Genomic DNA, 27655 nt, shown 5'->3' with positions numbered 1-27655 from the left:
GAAAAAAATATAAAATTACATATAACATAATTTTAATTCTTTATTAAAAGTGCATATAAAGAATGATTAAAAGACTAGAAGAAACCTAAAAAAGATAAAATACAAAAATAAACATTTAGATGTAGAAGTTGACTGAAAGTGCTGGGTTTTGGGGAGTGAAGACATTCAGATTCTCCGCAGATGGAACTTCTCTTCTGCCTACAGAGTAAGAATAGAAGGCAGAGAGACAGAGGTCCGTGTTCAAGAGTTTGCTGGATTCATGTACAGACTTTGACTGACACCCCTGTTTTCAGCCCCACATTTCACTTAAACACTCCCCATACCTTTCTGCTCTAAAATCAGAGTCTTGTTTGAAATCCATTGGCAAGTGAATTCCCCTGATTCATATTTCTTTATAGTTTGGTTTTCTTTATCTTCCCACCCCAGACACCCATTCTCTGGCCATTTTTAGTCTTCCAGAATTTTGTTGAAACTTCTTAACTGCTAATGGCCCCACCCCTGTTCTTTCTTTCCTTGTGGATTTATATGCTTTTTCATCTTTTCCTGTCAGTGAAATTTCAGTAAAAGGAGAACTCTCTCACATTATTATCTCAACCAGTTTTCACAATAATCATTTATTGTCCTTGGATTTTTTTTAATATCATTTAAATATTTGTAGGAGGTTCACACAGATAGTGAGTTTCAAAGCCAAAATTCAAATTTAATGCAGAATTTAGAGTCTATGCTCTTTGTATTCCTATGTCATAAACATGTTGGTGTCTTGACATCCATCTCCAAATCATTTCCCCAATTTGACGCATCAACTTACAGTGCTGCTAGAATTGTATAATCCAACCAGTTTCACCACAACTTCACTGAGATGGCATGTTATAATTTACATTTACTTTGATAATTTAATGGTTTTTAAAAAGAAGCATATTATCATTTTGATTTGCATTTCTTTGATCTATGGCAAGACATATTTTTTCCTGTGTATTTTTATACTATTGACAGTCCTTTTTGTATGTTGTCTTTTTAACATCTTTTTACCTATGACAGTGGTTCTCAACCAGAGTTAATTTGTTCCCCAGAGACAATGACTGGAGATAATTTTGATTGTTACAACTTGGGGGTGGGGGCTGCTGCTGGCATCTAGTTAGTGAGTAGAGGCCAAGGATCCTGTTAAATATACTGCAATGTACAGGACAACCGTCCATAACAGAGAATATTTAGCCAAAATGTCAAAAGTGCCAACATTGAGAAGTGTTGACTTAGGAGGATCTTGATAGCCTCCTCATTTTTTAAAATTTTTTGAAAGTTTATAATTAGTTCAAAGATTCCCAACCTTTTTGGAGTCAAGACCTCTTTACATTATTAAAAAACAAGAAAGGTCCCAAATAGCTTTTGTTCATGTGAGTTTTGTCTATTGATATTTACTGTATTAGAAATTAAAGACATGCTTTAAGAACTTTAGAAATCATTTTAAAATAGTAATAAAATCATTACATATTAATGTAAATAACAGATTTCTATTTTCCAAAACAATAAGATTAGGGAGAAGAAGCAAATCGTTTCACATTTTTACAAATATTTTTAATGTCTGGCTTAATAGAAGATAATTGGATTCTCCCATCTGTTTCTGCACTTAATCTGCTGTCTTGAATTGGTTTGGTTGAAATATGTTAAGGAAACCCAGCCTCACACAGATATGTAATAGAAAAAGGGGGGTAGTTCAATAACCTATTAAAGTAATTATGGAAATCCTTTGATATTATGCCAAAACTCAGAGAGTGGGAGTTTCCTCAAGTTTAGTTGCAATGAAACGGTCAGTGAAGTTTTTGTATTCTGTTATATCAAAATATATCAGTTGTATGTTGCATTTTGAATGGATATTTTATCCTTGATAGTTTCTTGATTTTGCAATATTTACACTGGTCCTTTGAAAAATTTCACTGAATTACAAAAATCTTCCAAATATTGACACATCTCATTACACAATATCAAAATAATCACATTTGCTAATATCACCACTGATCTCATCAGTAAGTTTAAGAGTATTGGGAATCTGTCAAGTTCACAGTGACAGATAACAAGTTTTCCAAATTCTAATTTTCATTTGAAAGCTCAATTGTGAACAAATACTGTCAGTTTTCCTTAAGTGACAGATAAATTTCATTTAATTTGGAGAAAATGTTTGCCAAATATCCAAATGCGAATAACCACAATTTGTCAGTCACTCATTTAAGAAAAAAAAAAAATGGTGCTTCGTTTAAAATGTGGCTGCTTTGCTATGCAACTCGATCACAGAAATCTTTTTCCTTAAGAACACATAGAAAGAGAGCAGGAGAAATGATTTATCAAAACTTCCCATGTGTCCCATGAACAAAAAAAAAAACACATGTGCTCAAAAAAGTGGGGGGCACCTGGGTGGTGCAGTCAATTAAGCATCTAACTTTTGATTTCGGCTCAGGTCATGATTTAGGGTCATGAGATCAAGCCCCACGTCAGGCTCCATGCTGGGCCTGGGGTCTGCTTAAGACTCATCACAGACCTGTACCCCTGGGGATAAAAATATATGTTTATAAAAAATAAAAAGTTTAAAAAAAAAATGGTAAAAAAAAAAAAAAAAAAAGACTCACTCTCCCTCTTTTTCCCCACAGCATGCATTCTCTCTCTCTAACATAAAAAAATCTTAAAAAAAAAAAAAAAAAGACATTCACTCAAGCATTGGAATGAACATGTCTTACTGCTTCATCAAAGACATTCTTTTTTTTTTTTTAATTTTTTATTTCTTTTCAGCGTAACAGTATTCATTGTTTTTTCACCACACCCAGTGCTCCATGCAATACATGCCCTCTCTAATACCCACCACCTGGTTCCCCCAACCTCCCACCCCCCACCCCTTCAAAACCCTCAGATTGTTTTTCAGAGTCCATAGTCTCTCATGGTTCACCTCCCCTTCCAATTTCCCTCAACTCCCTTCTCCTCTCCATCTCCCCTTGTCCTCCATGCTATTTGTCATGCTCCACAAATAAGTGAAACCATATGATCATTGACTCTCTCTGCTTGACTTATTTCACTCAGGATAATCTCTTCCAGGCCCATCCATGTTGTTACAAAAGTTGAGTATTCATCATTTCTGATGGAAGCATAATACTCCATAGTGTATATGGACCACATCTTCCTTATCCATTCGTCCGTTGAAGGGCATCTTGGTTCTTTCCACAGTTTGGCAACCATGGCCATTGCTGCTATAAACATTGGGGTACAGATGGCCCTTCTTTTCACTAAATCTGTATCTTTGGGGTAAATACCCAGTGTGCAATGGCAGGGTCATAGGGAAGCTCTATTTTTAATTTCTTGAGGAATCTCCACACTGTTTTCCAAAGTGGCTGCACCAACTTGCATTCCCACCAACAGTGTAAGAAGGTTCCCCTTTCTCCACATCCTCTCCAACATGTTGTTTCCTGTCTTGTTAATTTTGGCCATTCTAACTGGTGTAAGGTGGTATCTTAATGTGGTTTTAATTTGAATTTCCCTGATGGCTAATGATGATGAACATTTTTTCATGTGTCTGATAGCCATTTGTATGTCTTCATTGGAGAAGTGTGTGTTCATATCTTCTGTCCATTTTTTAATATGATTGTCTGTTTTGTGTGTGTTGAGTTTGAGGAGTTCTCTATAGATCCTGGATATCAACCTTTTGTCTGTACTGTCATTTGCAAATATCTTCTCCCATTCCGTGGGTTGCCTCTTTGTTTTGTTGACTGTTTCCTTTGCTGTGCAGAAGCTTTTGATTTTGATGAAGTCCCAGAAGTTTATTTTGGCTTTTATTTCCTTTGCCTTTGGAGACATATCTTGAAAGAAGTTGCTGTGGCTGATATCGAAGAGGTTACTGCCTATGTTCTCCTCTAGGATTCTGATGGATTCCTGTCTCATGTTGAGGTCTTTTATCCATTTTGAGTTTATCTTTGTGTATGGGGTAAGAGAATGGTCGAGTTTCATTCTTCTACATATAGCTGTCCAGTTTTCCCAGCACCATTTATTGAAGAGACTGTCTTTTTTTCCACTGTATATTTTTTTCTGTTTTGTCGAAGATTATTTGACCATAGAAATTGAGCGTCCATATCTGGGCTCTCTACTCTGTTCAATTGGTCTATGTGCCTGTTTTTATGCCAGTACCATGCTGTCTTGGTGATCACAGCTTTGTAGTAAAGCTTGAAATCAGGTAACGTGATGCCCCCAGTTTTATTTTTGTTTTTTCAACATTACCTTAGCAATTCGGGTTCTCTTCTGATTCCATACAAATTTTTGGATTATTTGCTCCAGCTCTTTGAAAAATACCGGTGGTAAAAAAATAATGATACTGTTATGCTGAAAATAAATAAATTTTAAAAAAAGAAAAAGAAAAATACTGGTGGAATTTTGATCGGAATGGTATTAAAATATAGATTGCTCTAGGCAGTATAGACATTTTAACAATATTTATTCTTCCGATCCAAGAGCATGGAATGGTCTTCCATCTTTTTGTGTCTTCTTCAGTTTCCTTCATGAGTGTTCTGTAGTTCCTCGAGTACAGTTCCTTTACCTCTTTGGTTAGGTGTGTTTTGCTTTTTGTTTTTTTAAAGATTTTATTTATTTATTTGACAGACAGAGATCACAAGTAGGCAGAGAAGCAGGTAGAGAGAGAGGAGGAAGCAGGTTCCCCACTGAGCAGAGAGCTCAGTGTGGGGCTCGATCCCAGGACCCTGGGATCATGACCTAAGCTGAAGGCAGAGGCTTTAACCCACTGGGCCACCCAGGCGCCCCTCTTTGGTTAGGTTTATTCCCAAGTATCTTATGGTTCTTGGTGCCATAGTAAATGGAATCGATTCTCTAATTTCCCTTTCTGTATTTTCATTGTTAGTGTATAAGAAAGCCACTGATTTCTATACATTGACTTTGTATCCTGCCACATTGCTGAATTGCTGTATGAGTTCTAGTAGTTTGAGAATGGAGTCTTTTGGATTTTCCATATAAAGAATCATGTCATCTGCGAAGAGAGAAAGTTTGACTTCTTCATTGCCAATTTGGATCCTTTTATTTATCTTTGTTGTCTGATTGCTGTTGCTAGGACTTCTAATACTATGTTGAACAAGAGTGGTGAGAGTGGGCATCCTTGTCATGTTCCTGATCTCAAAGGGAAGGCTGCAAGTTCATCAAGGACATTCTTTTTTTTTTTTTTTTTTTAAGATTTTATTTATTTGTCAGAGAGAGAGCGCGAGTGAAAGTGAGCACAGGCAGACAGAGTGGAAGGCAGAGTCAGAGGGAGAAGCAGGCTCCCTGTGGAGCAAGGAGCCCGATGTGGGACTCGATCCCAGGACGCTGGGATCATGACCTGAGCCGAAGGCAGCTGCTTAACCAACTGAGCCACCCAGGCGTCCCCATCAAGGACATTCTTAAGTAAAACTGGAATTTGGGGTTATTCTAAAGTGAGTTTTTACATGGTGGTGAAGAATCCAATGACAGAACAGTTGGAAACCATTGCGTTAATTCATGCTAAGTTACCAGCCATTTTACCCACCGTTGTGTCAGCAGTGAGCGCAAATATCAACACAGTGGGGGGAAAAGGCAAATAGAGTCTTAGTGTACTGTTAAAGCCACTTTGATGTTATAGAATCACAGAAACGGTCTTGGGGACCCTCCCACAGAGCTTCAGAGAAGACACTTTGAGAACTGCTAGATTAAGTGATTATACGGTATCCAAGGGTCTCTTTGACTCCTGTCACAAAATCAGGGCAACGTTTCTATAGGAAGGTCTCTGAAATTTGGTATATATAAGAAAGCTTTGGTGAGCTTGTTGAAAGTCCCTATTTCCAAGCCCCACATTCAGAGATGAGTAGTGTGGGCTCTGAAAGTCACAGGCAATTCTCTTGTTGGATGGAAAGCCAACACCTACAGTTCCCTACATGTCAGTGATTTTCAGGTCACTGCCCTCCTACAAATAATTTCATCAGTGGGTTACATTTCCCCATGGGAAAAAATATCTTAATTGGTGCTATTATTCTTCTATAGCATTTATTGGTCCTACCTGGCATTAATATACCAGTTATTATTAATTTAATGGTTAATTAATAATCATCCCATTTACCTTTTTAGAGCTTAGAAGGGCTTTTTGAGGATAATTGATTTCAGATAGTCTTATAAAAACATGCACAGAGGATTTTCATGTGACAGTTTCCTTAAGGAAATGTCTTTGTTGCAAGTAGAGACATCTAAGCACCCTACTGATCCATCTCAAAAACAGCCACTGTAGCATCTTCTTCTATAAAAGCATCACTATGGGTTTTAATCATGAAGTTTGGAGGCTGAATCCCTGTTGAAGCTAGTCTGTTCAACTTTATTTTTTTTTTCCTTCACTCCTCTTACAATGTAAGGTGACTTTAGAAAAGAATAATGACATTTCAACTGAGAACTTGGCAGGAGGGTAAAGGGGCTGCTTCCCAGGACATCTGAAGAAGAAGACAATGCTGGGAGGCCTGGGGTGAGGGAAACAGCCTGGTTCTCCACTGGGGGACATAAAATACTTCCAAATGTTTATTAGAAAAACAAAACAAACCAGGAAGATTTTCAGTTCCCTAAAGTGTTCTATTCCACTTTCTTACTTTTCAGAATTTAATGTGTAGATGAATTACCTGCAATCTTTGATTTACTGCATTTACCTGCAGTTTCTGATTCAGTAGATATGGCATGGGGCCCAAGGTTCTTCATTTCCAGCACATTCCTAGATGATTAAGAATGCTGCTGGTTCAGGGACCACTAAGTAGCAAGGCCTTGCAGCATTCTCCTCCTTGTAGATTGGCAGTGTTGGTTCTAAACACTCTTTATTACTTAAGTCTATTTTTTATAGTCTACATAAACAGTTTTAAAGTTTTGGTTTTTAAAAAATATTTATTTATTTAAGAGAGAGAGAGAGAGAGCCTGAGTAGGAGGAGGGTTAAAGGGAGAGGAACTCAGGCAGAGTTCCCCCTGAGCATGGACCCCCCCATGCAGGGCTCAATCTCATGACCCTGAGATCATGACCTGAGCCCATATCAAGAGTTGCACCCTTAATCAACTGAGCCACCCAGGTGCCCCTTAAAGTTATTGTTTACGTAAGTTATTAATATTAGCTAATAAGCTATTGGTCCATGGTCATCATAAACTGAGTAAACTTTTTTTCCTTCATTACTGGATCCTTGATTGAAGTGATATTTTTCAATATGAACTTGGTTGGGAAATAACACTCTGAGATTTGGAAGGGGTGGGGTAGGTTTACTAAATATTCAAAAGTCGACATTACTCAGCAAGCTACAAGCGTATTAGGCATAGATTATACCATGTCACCTAAGCACAGAAATCCATCCATCAATTTAAAAAAATGATACCATGGCTAGTTGTAACATATTACATTAAATAATCATTTTTAGAGTACTGTCAGGTCCCTAATTATCTTTGCTCTCTATCACAACACTGAGGTAGTTAATATAACTATATTTGAATAAAGATTAATTTAAACTCATCACAAAAATGATATATGCTTATATAGAAATTATGGAAAAATAAAGAGGAAAAACTCCTCTATTATTCATCATATAATATTAACATTTGGGGTGGGATTTCTTTTCCATTTTTCTTTACCAAATTAAAAAATAAGGTTGTACATAATTGTGATACTCTCTTAAAATGTTGCATACTACTTTTGTCACATATCATAATAGCACTCATCATTTTAATGATATTTATTGGGTATTTATTCTTGATTGATTATTCCTTATGGAACTGCTGACTTGTGATGTTGCTTATGTGTGTGCGCTTGTGTGTTTTTATGCATTCCACTATATTGGTTTGCCTTCATGGTTCCATTAAAGCTGCCTCTGTTGATCACTGTGTGTGCCACCCACTTTAATTATAGTGTAATGAAACATTTTAATATCTAGTCTTCCTAATGATTCTTGTTGTTCCAACTGTCCTTAGCTATTTTCACCCACATATGTTTCCCTCTGAATTTTAAAATCACTTTATCATGTTCCCTAAATAATCTCCAATAGAATTGACTTAAATTGGATTAAGACTCATACTTAGTCTGAAATGGTTACATTACCATGAGCTTTTGCACATTGAAAGAGGGCAAACGTATCCATTCAAGTCTTACTCTTTCTCAGGAAAATTACATAGATTCCTTCATATAGATGACATCTGTAGCTATTTTGTCGAAATTGTTCCCTCCTAATATAGTTTGTGATATTTTATGCTGTTTTCCCCCTCATTATGTTTGTTCACTGGGTTTTACTGGTATTTAAGAAAACCGTGTGTGTGTGTGTGTGTGTGTGTGTATGCATGTGTGTTTTACCCATCCCATTTGCTGAAACCTCTTGTGAATTTAATTAAATTTTATTATTTTGTTTTACCAGTCTAATAATCACTTTGTCTGTGAATAATGATAATTTTATGTCCCCCTTTCCAGTTGTGATAGCTTTTATTTTGGTTTTATACTTTGGTTATACTGTAGAGATTTCTGGGCAAAGTTGCCAAATGATGTTAATGGTTGACCTTTTTGCATTACCCCCAACTGAAATGATCGGCCATCTAGGAAATTCCCTCTCCTCCTCCTCCTCCTTCTCCTCCTTCTTCTTTTTAAGATTTTATATATTTGAGAGATAGAGAGAGCAAGCACAGGGGGAGAGTGAGATGGAGAAGCAGACTCCCTGCTGAGCAGGGATCCCAATGTGGGGCTGGATCCCAGGACCCCAAGATTATGACCACAGCTGAAGGCAGCTGCTTAGTGGACTGAGCCATGCAGGCACCCCTAGGAAATTTATTCTATTTGTGATGGTAGTTGTAGGTTTAAAGTAGATATTTTTAAAACATGATAAGAAAAATTACCTGCATTTTACCACTTATATTTGTGATTCTTTTTTTATCAGAAATGGATATTAAATTTTACCATGATTTTTTGGTATCTAGTCACATGATCATATGGATTTTATTTATGTGTTATTTTCCTAGATTTTCTATTACTAAATCTATTTCGTGTACCTGAGCTAAATAATCTCTTTATGGGGAACTGGTTCAATAATATATTAGAGGAATAATTTGCAATAATTTGAGATGCTTTCCCTCTTTTTCTGTCTTATGTAATTGTTTATATAGCATGGGAATTATCAGTTGTTGAAAGATTGAAAAAAAAAATCATTGGAAAAGCCATCTGGCTCCAGTGTTGTTTATTCTAATTTTCTTTTTATGGAATGCTTAATTAATTTATTGTCATTCTTTTTTGTTTAATAACAAAGGCTTTTCAGATTCTGAAAACTGGTTTGGTCCTATCCCATAAGCATTAAACATCATTGTTCTCATCATAATAGTTTCTAAAGAGTGTGAAATTGTGGTTTTGATTTCCTATTTGATATTACAGTTATTTAGGATAGTTCTTATTTTCCCCAGCTGGAAGTTTTTATTTTTTTAGAATTTTTCTTTAATAATTTCTAGTTCTACCTCATTATGCAGAGAGAATATAGTGCATACCTCTATGTATACAAAGGCATTATTGATCTTTATGTATACCCTTTATGTATACCCAAATGTCACCTAACTAGCCTCATGTTATTTTTATCCTGCATGTCAAATATCTCAAATATTAAAGTACTGTTTCTGTCTGTGTCAGATTTTCTGGGAGTAGCTTTTCTAATTTATTATTTTATTTTTTTATTCTTGTAACCAGACGTTTCAAATTTATAATAGACACATCTTTATCTTTTGTGCATCATTCTATTGTCAAAACTTAAAAAGACCTTTCTACTGAAGATCTTTTTTTTTTTTTTAATTTCAGACCTACAGGATATTGCAAGGATAGCACAATAAACATCCATATATCCTTCCCCCAGACTCACCAGTTGTAAACATTTTGTCATATTTTCTTATCTCTCAAATGGTTGCTAAGTATCTCCTCAGAAAAAGGTCAGTCTTCTGTAAAGCCACAATACAATTATCAATTTAGGAAACTTAGAATTGGTATAATATTAGCATCTAATATATATTCATATTCCAATTTCCTCAATCATATAAATTAATTGTCCTTTAAAGCTTTATACAACCCAATCCAAGATTCAGTAACATTGCATTTGATTGCCATGGCACCCTGAAAATCAAAGTATATTATATTTTGAATCAATGGGCTATAATATGGTTTATCATACATGGTGAGGTCTTAAATTTGGTGTTTTTTCTCATAATTATGCATTTTTTCCCAACACTATTTATTGGTAATTTCTTTTCTTTTCCCTTGATTTGTGTTGCTTCTGCTTCTATATGTAAAATTCATATATGTGTGCATATACACACATTTATCCCAATTTCCTTTAATCACACTCCAGTACTCCAGGTTTTTTTTTTTTTTTTAATTTTATTTATTTGACAGAGAGAGATCACAAGTAGGCAGAGAGGCAGACAGAGAGAGAGAGGAGGAAGCAGGCTCGCCACTGAGCAGGAAGCCTGATGCAGGACTCGATCCACCATGACCTGAGCCGAAGGCAGAGGCTTTAACCCACTGAGCCACCCAGGTGCCCCAGTACTCCAGGTTTAATTACTGTAACATCATTATAAGCTTTAATACTCAGTAGTGGTTTTTCACCCTTCTTTGTTTAAAAGACATTCTTTATTTTATTTTATTTTATTTTATTTTTAGGATTTTATTTCTTTATTTGACAGAGAGAGATCACAAGTAAGCAGAGAGGCAGGCAGAGATAGAGGGGGAAGCATGCTTCCCGCTGAGCGGAGAGCCTGATATGGGGGCTCGATCCCAGGACCCTGAGATCACGACCCGAGCCGAAGGCAGAGGCTTTAATCCACTAAACCACCCAGGTGCCCCAAAAGACATTCTTAACTATGTTTCTTATTTTAAACAAACCAACCAAAAAACAAAACAAAACAAAGCACCTCCCAATGAAATTGCTAGAATTTTCAAATGAGGGTCATACACATCTTCAGGCCTCCCAAATATCACCTAACTAGCCTCATGTTTTATGAAGAAAAAAACCTCAGTTTGTCCAGAACAGGCATTTGTACAGTGTGTGATGCTTTCATCCAGGACCATCCATTTCTCTCCCTTTATTTATCTCCCACTCTGCCAAGTCCTGTGCTAGAGGCTGGAGAGTCTCTTCTTTTAGTTCACTCAGTAGAGAGCTTTATTTTTCCTTCCCATGTCAGTCCTGTACATTTCTTATTTGTGTGATCCTTAGCTGTTTTTAAAGGACTCTATTCTAAAAGGACTTTTTATTACATCTTCTAGCTTGTGTTTCATGCTGTACAGTTTATTTATCTCTATCTTCTATCAAAGCACTTTACTGAATTCTTTCATTAATTTTAGGGGCCTTTCAGTTGATTCCCGTCGATATATTAGGTCACCGTCATATTATCTACAAATGATGATAAATTGCCTTCCTTTCTAAAATGTGTATCTCGTCTGTTTTGGGTCTTATTGCATTGGCCGGACTTTTCCCATTTTAGATGCAAGTTCTAGAGGTAAAGTGACTCTCTCAGCATGTCAGACAGAGCGGGGGAGTGGTGAAGCCAGAACGAAAACCCCGACCTTGCGTTTTAGTTCAGTGCTGCTTTAGAAAAGGTTACCCGATCAAGGTCATCTATCCAAATACCAGCTAAATGGCCTCCTATCTATCCAGTTGCTTTTCCCCGAAGGAGGGTTGGCATTTTTACTGTTTATAGTCCTCCCTCAAAAGGTTTATGTGTGTGTGTGTGTGTGCATGTATGCACATGTGTGTGATGATCGTAAATGATATGGAGAAAAATGAAGCAGAGAAATGTAACAGGTTATGTTAGGATTGGGGTTGCATTTTAAATAAAACGGTCCAGTCAGACTTCATTGGCAGAGATGAAGAAGCAAGCTTTCCAAGGGCTGGGTATATCTAAGGGAAGAGCATTCAGGCATAGAAGGTAGCAAGTGCAAAGGTCTTGAGATGGGAGCATGGTTAGGGTGTCCAAGGATTGGCAAAGAGGCCGTGTCACTAGAGAATTTGAAGAGATGAGATCAGAGAGTTTGTTTGGTTTTGTTTTTAAGATTTTATTTATATGAGAGAGAGAGAACAAGATGGGTGAGGGTCAAAGGGAGAAGCAGGCTCCCCAGTGAGCAGGGAGCCCAATGTGGGACTCATTCCCAGGACTCCAGGATGGTGACCTGAGCCAAAGGCGTTCACTTAACCTACTGAACCACTCAGACACCCTGAGACCAGAGAGTTTTTAAGAGAGGGCCTTGGAGACATTGCAAAGATGTTGCCTTTTACTTTAAGTACGTAATTAGTCATGTTTTTAAAGGGTCACTCTAGCTACTGTTTGGAGAACAGATTATAGGAAGAAAGAGTGAAAGCAGGGAGACGAGTTGAAGAGGCTATTACACTAGTCCGGTTGAAACATGATGGGGTTTTGGCCAAGGTGATAGCTGTAGAGGTGTTAGAAGTGGTCAGATTCTGGATATATATTATAATAAGCGCCACGGTAGTTCTTGTGTATGACAGTCTAAACAAGAGAAGACCTATGATTAAGAGGGGGTACATAAGGATCATAACCAGGTCTTCCACATTTTGATTTAATATATCTCATTGTAAGTAAGTGCATACTCAGTTAAAGCTAGTTATACTTCTTTTAAATATTGAAGAAGAGGGTATAGAGCTCTGGCCATCATCAGATGGTTGTCTGGCTCTTCCTTAAAAGGTTTCTTTTGCTTTCATCAGATAATAAGTCAAACTTAATTTGAAAATGGTTACGGCTCCTTTACACAACATATTTCTTTCTCTAAAACTTCTATTCAACATCCACTTTTGTTAAATTTACCAAGTGCAATTCAATCACAGGACGGTCCAAATGGAAAACAATGCAAATCTCTGTTGTCTAATTTGATACCACTCTAATAATGATGTTATTGATGCAGCAGTTGGGTTGGCTCCAGCCAACTTTTATAGAGCACTTTACTCTATAGAAAGTGCTCTCTAGACACATTATCTCATTTGCTCCTCACACTATCCTGTATGTGCCCCTCTTCTCAGAATCCTTCCCTCTTTGAATTCCTTGTTTGCCCTCACCTCATTGGACTATGCTGAGGAGTTAATACCTGTCTCCCTGTCTTGGTCCTGAGCTCCCATCAACCAGGGATCATGTTATTTTCAGACTTGCACCTGCCACACTATAGCCACTGATGAATAAATGAATAAGCACATGGACGACGGGGTGGGGGGCAATAGGTCACACAGCTAGTCAGAAGCCAAGCATCTTTATGCACATGCACATGACAGACTGCCAGTATGTCTCTCTTCCCATTGCCTTACCTTTCTTAAGGGCTGTTGTGCTAGGCAAACAGTGGTGGAGGAAAAACCAGGAATTCCCAGAGCCTTAGAATAAAGTTTGACTAAGACATGTCATTGTAAATTTCAGCTTCTTAGTTCCAAGTGACCTTTAATGTGGGGAATGTAATTACAAAGCTAGATTCTGTTGGGGATTATAAAGCTCACATTTGTTTCTTAGCCCGGTTTGTACAGTAATGCCAAAGGTTTATCATAGCATTTTTGTATTAAAATGTGTGCATAGTTGAATGCTAAAGCACAGACTTTTGAGGGAGAAAGAACATTCAAGATTATTCAGTCCATTTCCCTCATTTCTTTAACAGCTTTATTGAGGTATAATTTACATACCATAAAATTCACCCATTTAAAGTGTACAATTCAGTGATTTTCAGTAAATTTATAGGGTGGTGCAACCATCACCGTAATCCCATTTTAGAATAGTTTGTCACACCATAAAATACCCGGTGCCTGAGGGCAGTTGATTCCTGTTCCCACCTCTAGTCCCAGAAATCATTTATCTGATTTCTGTCTCTATAAATTTGCCTTTTCTTGACATTTCAGATGAGTGGAATCATATAATGAATAGTGTTTTCCATCTAGCTTCTTTCATTTAGCACAGTGTTTCTGAGCTTAATCCATATTGTAGAACATATCAGTAATTTGTTTCTTTCATTGCTGAATTATATTTTATTATTTGGATATGCCACATATTATTTGTTTGTTCACCAGTTGATAGACATTTAGATTGTTCTAGTATTTTGGCAGTTATGAATAATGCTGTTATTAGCATTTATATACATACAAGCCTTTGTGTAGACCTATGTTATCTTTTCTGTTGTGTAGATTTCTAGAGGAATGGCTGGGTGAATAGTAGTTGCATGTTTACCTTTTCAAGGAACTTCCAAACCATTTGCCAAAGTGTCTATACCATTTTTTTAAACCTTCCCAACAACAGTGTATGTTGGTTCCAGGTTTTCCTTGCCTGTGCCAACACTTGCTCTTGTCTCTCTTTTTACTGATAGCCATTCTAATGGGTGAGTTGGTAGTTTCTCATTGTGGTTTTAATTTACATTTCCCTAATGACTAATGAGGCTGACCATCTTTTCATGAACTTTTTAACCACTTGTATTTCATTTTTAGTGAAATGTCTAGTCAGATCTTTTGCCAGTTTCTTAATTGGGTTGGTTGTCTTCTTGTTCTTAAGGTGTAATGGGTCCTTATGTATGTTGGAAGGAAGTCTTATCATACATATATTTTGCAAATATTTTCTGTCAACATGTAGCTTGTCTTTTCATTGGTTTAACAGTGTCTTCTGAAGCCCAATTAAAAAAAATTCCTAATGACATCCAACTCATCTCCTTTCCCCTTCTAATAGATCATGTTTTTGGTGTTACATCATCCACTTTTTCCTAATCCAACATCATGAAGATATTCTCCTTTGTTTTTCCTTAGAAGTTTTATACTTTCAGCTCTAACATTTGGGCTATGATATATTTTCTGTTAGTTCTTGTATACAGTATGAATTTAAATTTGTATTTTTGCATGTAGCTATTCAGTTGGCCCAGGATCATTTGCCGAAAAGATTATTCTTTGATCATTGAATTGTCTTGGATTCTTTGTCAAAAATCAGTTGATCATAAATGTAATGGTTTATTTCTGGACTCTCAGTTCTCCTCGATCTGTAAGTCTATCTTGTGCCAACACCACATTATATTGATTTTCATAGTATAAAATCAGGAACTATAAATCCTCCAACTTTTCTTATTTTTAAAAATTGTTTTGCTTACTATGAATCTTTGCATTTCCATATACATCTAAGTATCAGCCTGTTAGTTTTTGCAGAAAGTCTCCAGAGATTCTGATAGAGATTGCATCAAGTCTATAGATAAATTTGCTGAGAAATGCCCTATTAACAATATTGTCTGTTCCAGTCTGTGAACATGAAATGTCTCACCATTTATTTATATCTTAAATTTTTTCAATAATGTTTTGTACTATTCAGTATACAGGTATTTCACTTCTTTTGTTTAGATTTACTTGTAAGTATTCCTTTTGGTACTATTGTGAATGGAATTGTTCACTTAATTTCATTTTCAGATTGTTCTTTGCCAATGACAAATATACAATAGATTTTTGTATTTTTGTTTTGTATCTTGTGACCTTGTTGAAGTTGTTTATTCTAGTTGGGATTGTGTTTATCTGTGTCTGTTTCTGTGTCTTGTGTATTTCTTAGAATTTTCTATGTATAGGTTCCTGCCATCTGCAAATAAAACCGTAACTCCTTTCCTTCTAGTGCCTTTAATTTATTAACTAGACTCACTGGCTCGACTGTCTCGCACAATGCTTTATTTCACTGCTTAGAATCTGTAGTACAATGATGAGTAAACCTCTTTGTCTTATTACGCTTTTATAGGGAAAGCATTTAGTCTTTTACCCTTGAGGCTGGTTTTTCACTTACATGTTTCATAAGTGACCTTTATTAAGTTTAGAAAGCTTCTCTCTGTTTCTAGTTTGTTAGTACTTTTTATCATTAATATGCATATAATTTTGGCAATTTTTTTCTGAATCTATTGAAATTATCGTGTGTTTTTTCCCATTTATTTTAAATATATGTTGTATTGAATTAATTGATTTTTGAATATTAAATCAACCTTGCATTTCTGGGATAAATCTCAATTAGTTATGTTGTACAGTCTTTTTTATATGTTACTAAATTTAGTTTACTAATATTTGGTTAAATTTTGGGGGGTCATTAATCATGAAGGATTAGACTGTAGTTTTATTTTAATGTAATGTATTTCTCTGGTTTTGTTATCAGGGTTTCGTAGAATGATGAATTCTTTCCTCTGCTATTTTCTGGATAAGTTTATGAAAAAATCAGAATTATTTATTCTTTGAATATTTGGTAGACTTCACCAGTGAAGCCATATGGGCTGGACTTTTATGAGGGAAGAATTTTAATTACTAATTCAATTACTTGTTATGAGTACATTGAAATTTTCTACTTTTTTTATGACTCAGTTTTTGTAAATTGTGTGTTTCTAGGTATTTTTACATTTCATCTAAGTTGTCTGTGTTTTTTGGCATAAAGTTTTATATGGCATTTCTTTATAATTTTTGAAATATCTATAGGGAAAAAATTTTAAAAAAAGAAATATCTGTGGGGCAGTAGTGATGTCCCCTTTTTCATTCTTGATTTTGGTAATTTATATCATCTTTCTCTTTCTCTTGACCAGTGGAGAGAAAGAGTTGCCAACAGTGTTGATCTTTTCAAAAAATCACCGATTTTTCATTCTTATTTTTATGTTATCTATATCATTGATTTCTAGTCTAATCTTTATTCTTTTCTTCTTTCTGCCTGCTTGGAGTTTAACTTGTTTTCATTTATCTACTATATTAAGATGGAAACATAGGTTATTAATTTGAGACCTTTTTTTTCCCCCCTCTAATATAGATGTTTAAAACTATGCATTTTCTCCAGCTATTCCTGAAATTGTTAGTGTGGACAGTATTCTTCGGTTTATTCATTGCTCTTTGAGAGAGATTGTGCTGAGCCCCTCACTCTACTTTCAAGAAGACCCACACCATAATTTTTAAATATGAGGAAGTTGAGGAATGTAGAGGTTACTTAAGGTTGAGTTCTCCTGGAAGCAAACCCCTAAACCAAGGATTTAAAAGCAAATGATTTGTTAAAGTGTTGTTCCCAGTAGAAACTAGTTTGAAACAAAGGGAAGCTGGAAAGAGAAGGTAAAAAAACCAAACATGGGTACGATTCTGTGGGGTTCTCTGGACAGTGAATTACACCTTCAGTAGGTCCCCCTTGAGGCAAAAGAGCAGGCTTTTTTTTTTTTTTCTGACTTTTTTTTTTTAATTTTTTATTTTTTACAAACATATTTTTATCCCCAGGGGTACAGGTCTGCGAATCACCAGGTTTACACACTTCACAGCACTCACCAAAGCACATACCCTCCCCAATGTCCATAACCCCACCCCCTTCTCCCAAACCCCCTCCCCCCAGCAACCCTCAGTTTGTTCTGTGAGATTAAGAGCCACTTATGGTTTGTCTCCCTCCCAATCCCATCTTGTTTCATTGATTCTTCTCCTAACCATTTACAATGGAATACTATGCAGCCATCAAAAGAAATGAAATCTTGCCATTTACGACAACATGGATGGAACAAGAGCAGGCTTTTTTTTAACTTCTTTCCAAGACATATAACTGGAAATGCTAGCCTAAGGCAGAGTACAGGTGAAGGCTGGGGAAGAGGAGGACTAATTTTTCTAGCCCTTTTCACTAGAAAAGGAGGCACTAGTAGTTTTAGAACAACAACTCTGAAGAGGTCCATGAGGCCCCCATTAACCTCAGAGCACACAAAATCAGGCTGATGGACACACAAGGACCAGAAAGAGTGATTAAGAAATGTAGTAACTCTTCTCTTGTGAGATTAAATTACTTGCCCAAGATCACACAAATATGTATTTCCTGGCAGATTTTGCCAGGAAAATAAAAACCAGAAACTAGGTTTGTAAATGCTAATATTATATTTTAATCAAATTTATTAGAAATCTACTAAAGATGTGTTACATGAGCCCTTGTTTTATTAAACATTTTATTTACTGTTTATTAACATTTTTTGATGACTAAAGGCTTTACTACCTATATATGAATGACCTCTGACACCAGTTGGTACTGTCTTTCCCTATAGTCATTCTAGTCACCAGAAGGCCCTCTGGTAATCTAGGAAAATATAGAGACTAAGCAGCTTCCTACTATTTCATGAAATTGTATTTACCTAAGGAAGTACAGAGACTGCGTAAGAGACAACAAAGCTAACCTTGGTGGGGAGTGCATTTACCTTTTCCTATAGATAACTTAATCTAGTGTCCTTTGGAAGAAAAGGTATTAGCAGGCCATGTAATCATTAGTCAGTGTGTTTGAATTAAAACTTTATGGCTTTACCTGTTTTTAGTGTGCTAATATTAAGGGCATCTTAGTTGACAAGTTTGCTAAGTCACAAGACCTTCTGGAATAAAGATATTTGCTATTGGGGAGCCTTTTGTGTATAATATTAAAAATGTATTTGAAAAGCAATTAAGTTATCTGTAAGATAAATATCTATAAAAGAAAGGCTTTACCTCATTGACTTCCAGTATTAAATCAGAGATTTGTTCCCGCAGAAGAACAGAACGGTGGATGATTTACCAATACTTCATTGATGATTACATCAGAGTGACTGGGTAATAGGGATCCTTTTCTCTTATCTACTTTTCAAATTTTATAAGATGCAAATTTAATAAGATGTATTTTCCTTGACATAAAAATAATTTTTTAAAAAAGAGGATTATTTTATGGGTTACAGTACAGATGGTGGTTCAACTTTGGGTATGCTAAAAAAAATAGAGTGGTCTCATGGTAAAGACTGAGGGCTCAGGAGTCAGACTGTATTCACATCCCAACTTCGGCATTCAGTGATGTGACTCTGGGTAAATTTCTGGGCCTCTCTGTACTTTTTTTCTTTTATTCTGTCAGATTAAGATAACAGTATCTACCTCTTAGAGGCATTATGAAGGTCAAATTAGATCATGTGTTGAATGAGTTTAACATAGTGTCTAACAGATAGTAAGTGTCATTCAACATTTTCTGTTGGGTGAAGTAATCATTGCAGTACACAGCAGTACACAGCAGTGGGAGCTATGATAGGAGTGTGGACAGTGAGCTCTGGGAACAGAGGAAGGAGAAACTAGCTCTGGCTTGCAAGAAACACTCCTTGGAAAAAGTAACATTAGATGTGGGTCTGGATTGGATGAGGAATTCTCAAGATGGGGAAAAAGGAAAAAGGCATCTTGGGGAGAAGGAACAGCATCTAAAATAGCATTGAAGCATATAGTAAGAATTGACATGAATGGGGCACCTGGGTGGCCCATTCGGTGAAGCATCCTATTTTATCTAATTTCAGTTCAGGTCATGATCTCAGGGTCATGGGATTGAGCCCCATGGCAGGCTCTGCTCTTAGCACAGAGTCTGCGTGAGATTCTTTCTCCCTCTTCCTCTCCCTTCGGCTCACACACACTCTCTCTAAATAAATGAACAAATAATACAGTTTTAAAAAGAAAAAATTGACATGAACATTTGAAATTCATCTTATAAGTTTTGCCAATTTTGTTTATTTAGTAAATACTTAGTGAATAGCTGTTACGTGTTTGGCAGATATTAGAAGCTGGGGATGCAGGAGTAAACAGACCTCATGACCTCATGAAGTTAAGAGGCTATTAGGGAACAAGCAGTAAGCTAATAAAAGAAATAACCTGGTAAGACATATTTCAACTGTGATGAAAGCTATAAAATAAATCAACAGGTGTAATAGACAATGATTCAAGCAAACTAGTAATTATGAATGAATGCTATGGTGGATTGGAATGACCCAAAGCAATGATTTTCAACAAAGTTAAGAATGTTGAAGGGGGATGTCGTTGCGAGGGTAAAGGTAGAAATATCAGAATTATCTAGATTTGTGATTTTATAGCTGCACATTAAGACCATCTGGAGACCCCTTTTTAAAAAAGTACTGATGCGATAGCCTCACCCCCTAGAGATTCTTATTTGGTCTGAGGTGGGGCCAAGGAAGAGCATTTTCAAAAAGTCTTCTGGGCAATTAGAATGTACAGCCAGAGTTGGGAACCACTGTTCTTGAGCAACACACTTCTGATTTTGAAATGACCATTCTCTGCCCTCACTTGAAAAACCAGTGACCGTGTCAACAAAATACTGGTTAACTGAATTCGTTAAAAAGATCCTGGTTGATCAAGTGGAATTCATTCCTGGAGTGCAAGGATGGTTCAACATACACAAATTAATAAATGTGATACATCCATCACTTTGACAGAAGGAAATGTAAAAATCATGTGATCATCTCAGTAGATGCAGGAAAAACATTTGACAAAATTCATTGACCATTCTTGAGTTTTTTTTAAAAGATGTCAGCAAATTAGGTATAGAAGGAACATACCTCAACATGATAACATGACAAGCCCACAGCTAAACTACTCAGTGATGAAAATTGAAAGGTTTTCCCCTAAAATAAGAAGACAACATAGTCCTATTCAACATAGTAGTCAAGTCCTGGGCAGAGCAGTCAGACAATAAAAAGAAATAAAATGTATCCAAATTGGAAAGGAAAAAGTAAAATTGTCTGTTTGCAGATGACATGATCTTATATATAAGATATATATGAGAGATATTATATATAACATATATCATATAATAACCTTGTAACAAAAGAATTATAATAAAGGATAAATAAAAATTCAGTAAATAAAGTTGTAGGATACAAATCAACATATAGAATTAGTTGCATTTCTCTATAAAAATTACCTGAAAAATAAAGAATACAATCCTATTTATAATAATATCAGAAGAATGAAATAGGAATAAATTTAAGGAGATGAAAGATCACTACACTGAAAATCATAAAACACTGATGAAAGAAATTGAAGAAGAACAAATAAATGGAAAGATGTCCTGTGTTTATGGGTCAGAAGAATTAATATTGTTAAATTATCTATACGACCCAAAGTCATCTATAGATTCAGTGTAAACCTTATCAAGATTCCAATGGCATTTTTATAGAAATAGAAAAAAAAATTCTGAAATTCATATGGAACCACAGAAAATTCTAAATAGCCAAAGCAAGCCTAAAAAGGAAAAACAAAGCTGGAAGCCACACACATCCTGATTCAAAACTATATCACAAAGCAATAGTAATCAAAATAGTAAGGTAATTGCATAAAAATAGACGCATTGACCAGTGGAACAGAATTGAGAGGCCAGAAGTAAATCCATGCATATATGGATATATACATGTATGAATATATGTCAAACTACTATTTGACAAGGAAGCCAAGGATATGCAATGGGGAAAGGATAACCTCCTTAATAAATGGCATTGGAAAAACTGGATATCCACATGCAAGTAGATGAAACTAGACCCCTGTCTCATACCACTCACAAAAATCAACTTGAAATGGATTAAAGACTTAATTTAAGACCTGAAACATAAACGTCCTGGAAGAAAACATAGGGGAAAAATTCCTTAAATTGGTATTGGCGATGAGTTAATGGAAATGACACCAAAAGCACTCACAACAAAAGCAAAAATAAATAAAGGCTATATAAAACTAAAACAAACAAACAAACAAACAAAAAACAAAAAAACAAAAAAACCCACCTTTTCACTGCAGAAGAAATGATCAACAAAATGAAAAGGCAGACTTAAAAATGGGAAGTAACATTTGCAAACCACATATCTGTTAAGGGACTAATATTCAAAATATAAAGGGAAATCCTACAACTCACTAGCAAAAAATAAAATAATCTAATTAAAGGTAGAAAAAGGGCATGAATAGACAATTTTCCAAAAAAAAAAAAAAAAGGCATTCAGTTGGCCAACAGATACATGAAAAGGTTCTCAACACTGCTAATCATCAGGGAAATCAAATCAAAACCACAGTGAGATATCACATCATACCTATTAAAATGCCTGTTATCAAAAACACAAAAGATAACAAAAATCATAAAAGAAAAGGGGGCTCTGTACACTGTTGGCAAAAATGTAAAGTGGTACCACCATTGTGGGAAACAGTGTGGAATTTCTCAAAAAATTAAAAATATATATAATTACCCTATGATAGAACAATCTCATTTTTGGTTATATATCCAAAGAAAATTGAAATCAGTGTCTCAAAAAGATATCTTCATTACCAGCCTCGTGCAGTTTTGATGTCTTGTGGCTTTTTAAGAACTCCATAGTATGCTTGTAAGGCACTAAAAGGGCAAAAGGCAGTTAGAATCTTAATGGTATTCTAAACATAATTTGACCTTGCAGATCACCCAAATGGGTCTCAGGGACATTAGGTGGACTTCCAGTCCCCACTTTGGGCCACCATGATGTCCCCCATCACACAGGGATGCCTGTCTCACTCTGCCCTATCTAATGGCTTTGAGACAGAATTGTTTGGGAAGGAGCTAGAACAGGGCAGTAGAGAAACCTTGAATTTTACTTTTAAATATTGAGGTTGGTTGTGGTATTGATGAGTTAATTCTGAAATGATTTTGTGTGTATTGTGTGAGAGAGTAAATGAGTAAAGAATATTGATGGAGGCTTTTTACTGGAGGAAAAAGGATAAACAGGCAGTAGGGAGGGTGAAGCATCTTGTGTTAGTGGATTTGGACTGATGATATCAGTATGAACTAATGGGTATGAATTTATGAAGTCTACTTCTGGGAGAATATTGGACCCAAATGTACCCTTTATGAACCTGGGCAATCATCACCTGCGAACCACAGTCTCCTCTCTGTCACCTGACTTCAGCATTCTGCATGGATAGTAACAGCCCCTAGCTGGAGATCTCTTCCCGGATACACAAAGGGGACCATGGGTTGGGTTAGTGGTTGATGGATGCCTCAGATAGGCCCCTGGTCCCTCACAAAGGAGCATGAGTTCTCATGCAGACTGCTGGCTCAGGAATCAGAAGGGGCATGAGTCTTCGGTGGCCGGGTCCTCTAACACCTGAAGAGAAATTGCTGTGTGTCTTCCTCTTCAGGGTGTGTCAAGCAACTGTTCTATATGGGCTGGAGTCTTGGGACATGAGAGGAGAGTGTTCTAGTCTCAAGAGATACAAACTAGAGGGTTGAAGCTACCCGCAAGGCTAAGTCGAAGAGTCAGGAAGAGAGGGCTGGGGCAGTCACCGTAACAACAAGAGTCAACAGTGGACCTTGAAGGTGAGCTGCAGTGAGGAAGCAAAAGCCAGGGAGAAGAAAGAAGGCACGCACTCCCCTCTGCCTTTCCTGTTGGAGTATAGCTGCTTTCAGGGTCCTGTAAGAAGAGACTCTCAGGAGAACTTATACAGAAAATATGGTCACAAATGTCAGTCTTCTCATTGGGAGAGATAGAGGGGGTGTTCCAGGAGGGGGAAATGGGTGCATAAATGCTGTATGTTGTGAGGTAAGCATCTTAAGATCCTCTTATACTATCAGGATTTTTGTACTAAAAAAGAAAAAAATCCTTTCTCTCCACAAAGGCTCCTGAATAGTTTATTGTAATGACTTCTTTTGCACTTGAGATAGGACTTTTTTGGAGAGTTCTTCTCATTTAGGTAGATTTTATCATTATCAGCATGCTGAGAAGAGCTTAGGTAGGTGTATTTCCAAGAGAATGATGATCAGAATAAAGAAGCAAAACAAAAAGAAACTATCTTGTCCTTGCCCCACCCACCCCTGCCCCCACTGCCTGAAGTGGGGAAGGACAGTTGCATAATTTGCACGTGCCATCTCTTCCTTCCTCCTACTTCATCAGAGTTTCCTGATCTTGGAGAGAGGCTGGATTTGCTGCCAGAAAGATTTTAATGACCAAATGGTGTATAGTTTTCTGGCTGCGGTTGCAGATTTGCCTCTGAATGGACAAGCTGCAGGCACAATGGGCCTGAGCATGTTGCTGGCTATACTTTGGCACATTCATCCCAACTGTATGTGAACTGTCGGTTGACAGCACAGTTTAACACGCCCCTCCTCAAATATAGCCTTTGCTAGGCTTTGTGATTTCAGAAGGAGCTGGGTAGGAAAGATTTAAGTAGTTCAAGCTGCTAAGTAAAAAATACTCAGAAGGCCCTTTGTACATTTTGTCGGCTTCTAGTAAAAGAAGGCAGGCAGAGAAATAAAGGATACTGGACTGTAAATGAGAAGTCTGGCTTTCTACTTTTGCTGTAATTTGACAAACCTGGGACACTCTGCTGTCGGCCTCCGCATCTTCTGTAATCAGGCTACTGAGTGTGGTTGAACTGGCAGTTGAGTCGTCAATAGATTGGTGACAGGATCACAGGCTGGCCCCTGGAAACATGTTCTGCCTCCATCTCTAGCCTTTTGTGGAATATCATGCCAGTCCTGGGCAGTGCTCAGGCCAGTCTTGTGACTCTTCTTGATCCATTCCATCATTGTAGGGCCAAAGACAACAGAAAGCGATTCCAGGAATGAGATTCAGCCCCAGTGAAGCTCCCAAGGATTTGGGTTCTCAATTTAGAGGGCAAGGGTGACAGAAGGAGTCAGGAGTGGCATGAGAGTTTTGGGCTTAGAAATGAAAACATTTACTGCAAAGATACAGATGTGAAGAAAAAAGGGGACATGTGCACCCCAATGTTCATAGCACCAATGTCCACCATAGTCAAACTGTGGAAGGAACCAAGATGCCCTTCAACAGATGAATAGATAAAGATGATGTGGTCTATATATACAATGGAATATTACTCAGCCATTAGAAAAGATGAGTACCCACCATTTGCATCAACATGGATGGAACTGGAGGGAACTATGCTAAGTGAAATAAGTTAAGGAGAAAAAGAAAATTATCATATGGTTTCACTCATATGTGGAACATAAGGAATAGAGCAGAGGACCATAGGGGAAGGGGGGGGGGACTAAATGGGAAGAAGTCAGGAGGGGGACAAGCCATGAGAGACTCTGGACTCCAGGAAACAAACGTAGGGTTACAGAGGGAGGAGGATATGGGGATGGAGTAACCAGATGATGGGTGTTAAGGAGGGCATGTGTTGTGATGAGCGCTGGGCATTATATGCAACTAATGAGTCACTGACCACTACATCAGAAACTTATGATGTACTATATATTCTGGCTAACTGAACATAATTTAAAAAAAGAAAGAAAGAAATGGAAACAGAGGTCTTCTCACGTGGATGGGGTTAACCCAAGAGTAGTTAGGGATAGACTGGGCCTCAAGGGAAAGACTCACAGATCTTTGCAACCCCTGTTCTTAGGGATGAGGCTGTTCATGCTTCCCAACCTGATCAGGAGGATATGAGGCTAGATAGGCTGGAGAGCCCAGTTCCATCTTGTAGGTGCTATTACAAGCTCCCACAGGTGGACCCAAGAGACTGTTGCTCCTTCACTCTTCATTGCCTTTTGCTCATTCCCTCATAGATTAGAGTTCCATGAAACATAAGCCCTCGACAAGCAGTCCTTAACACTCTAGCCAGATTCAAAGTTTTACTGAAGACTGCTATTACATGTAAACCATTGGGGGGTCCAAAAACTGTTATAGACACCACTGCACTCTCAGTTTGTGACCTCTAGGCTTGGTTCTTGGGTCTTTGTGATGTTTTTCAGAGATTGTTTTGAGCTTAGCTGTCCTGAAAAACAAACTGATTGTGTCATTGAGAAGGACTCCAGGGTTGAGGAGGAGGGAATAGGCATCGAAGCCCTAATTTGATTTAGGTGTTTATTGACTTCAGTTTTATGAACATATATAGTTGATGTCACACACACACAAACAGACTCTGATGTCATACACACCTAGGTGACAGTCACCTGGATATCACACCCACTCATTCCAAGAGTATATATGTTTGCTCAGTTTTTAGACACCCAAGTCCTATAGATGCTCATTTGGACATTGCTCACACTAAGATGTAGTCTGCATTCCCAGAAAGATGGGCTACATTCACTCACATGCCACTCACATGCCTTCTGGGCCACTGAGCTCTCATTCAGATGTGCCCATCAAACAGTACATATGCTTGCTGAGCCATTGCTCACCTCAACTCAGATACCACATTCTAAGTGTGGCAGACATTCGTATGTCTGTTTCTTTTTCATTTGCATTTACTGATGATCCCCATGCTTAATGAGATTCAGGGGAAGACTTGCCATGTTGGGTGTGGCATGTTTCCTTGGGTCAGTCCCTCCGTATCCTTTTATTTTCAATTCAAATGGTCCTGTGCCTCTGTCTTTGCCCAAGTTGTGCTTCTTAACCAAATAGCTCTAGATGGACAGCCTGGTCTAAAGATGGTAGCCCTTACCATATTCCATCTTCATAAACCATGTGCTATCTCACTATGGCATCTTTAAATGATTGGTTTGGGGCCACTGCTGCAATCACCTCATTAATTCACAAGTTTCCTGGGGGCACTCTTTGGGAAATTGATCTTAGGGCATGAATCCCAGAGATCTATGCAATGAAATTCTTCTAAAAGAGGAACATTCATTCAGGGCACCTGAATGGTTTGATCGGTTAAGCATCTGTTTTTGGCTCTGGTCATGATCTCAGGGTCCTGAGATTGAGCCCTGCATCAGGCTCTCTGTTCAGTGGATAGCTGTCATCATCTTCTTCTTCTAATTCTTCTTCTTCTTCTCTTCTTCTTCTTCTTCTTCTTCTTCTTCTTCTTCTTCTTCTTCTTCTTCTCTCTCTCTCTCTCTCTCTCTCAAATAAATAAATAAAATCTTTTTTTTTTTTTTAAAGCACTTCTCGGAAACATCCCTGTTGACACTGTGATCTTGGACTTATATCCTGCAAAACAAAAATGTTTGTTGTTTTTAGCAAGGAAAAAAAAGCACTTATCAAGAGAAGTACAAATTGTGTACATTCAAGGAGGTAGTAAAATGCTATCCAAATGCACAAACATTAGGATAACTTTTATTAAAAAAGTATACACATTTGGCATATAGCTGGTGTTGAATAAAGCCTTGGTCATCTCTTCACACACTAGCACCTCCTTACTTACTTCCAATTTTAGTATATGTGCTGACAAAGTGAGCACTCCTTACTTACTTCTAAGTTGAAAGGAACAGCACAAGATCACTAGACAGGAATTCAGAGTATTTACTGTTTATCTTAATTAGGGATTTTGTATCCAGTCATATTTGGTTTCATGCCCGCTTTCAACTTAGTTTGTTTCACTTGAACAAATATTCACTGATCACTGTATGGGTATCAGGCAGCCTGCTCAACAGTATATGATGGAGGGAGTGATGCAGAGATAACTAAACCAGAACTCCCACTGTCCAAGAGGTCACAGCCTAGCCAGAGGAATGGTAGTTCCATGTACATATTACTGTAATCCTAAGAAGATATCCATTAATGAACTGTAGGGGAACTAAGGAGGAAGACTCATTCAGATTCGGAGGGTCTAGATGGAGTTCATTGAGAAGATGAAAGATAGACTCAGCCTTTAGGGAAAGGCTTCCACCAGCAGAAGTGGAGGGCACTACAGTGCCAGGAGGAAGCATGAACTGATGATGGCATGAGGTGAAATCCACAGGATGTTTGTGCAATAGCAGAGGGTCAGGGACTAGCCCAAGAGTTTCCGAAAGACAGGAAACCAGGCACAAGTGTCTCCAGTGCCAGGATGAGGAGTTTAGATTATATCATTCAGATAATGGAAAGCTTATGAGAGTGCTTGAAGAGGGACAGTGTTATATTCAAGAAGGTCCATGAGTTGGGTAGTTGATAAATAAGTTAGAGGCA

The 27655-nt window shown here is 37.2% G+C and overlaps 1 protein-coding gene across 16 annotated transcripts in view; it reads left to right on the top strand.

The window, feature by feature from the left end:
• PTPRT (protein tyrosine phosphatase receptor type T) overlaps positions 1-27655 on the top strand; it is a 1049177-nt gene that overhangs the window by 767813 nt on the left and 253709 nt on the right. The gene's annotated exons all lie outside the window — the stretch shown is intronic.

This window comes from Mustela nivalis (genome assembly GCF_964662115.1).
Source record: "Mustela nivalis genome assembly, chromosome: 8".
Taxonomy (NCBI): Eukaryota; Metazoa; Chordata; class Mammalia; order Carnivora; family Mustelidae; genus Mustela; species Mustela nivalis.
This window is presented reverse-complemented; position numbering and strand designations above follow the sequence as displayed.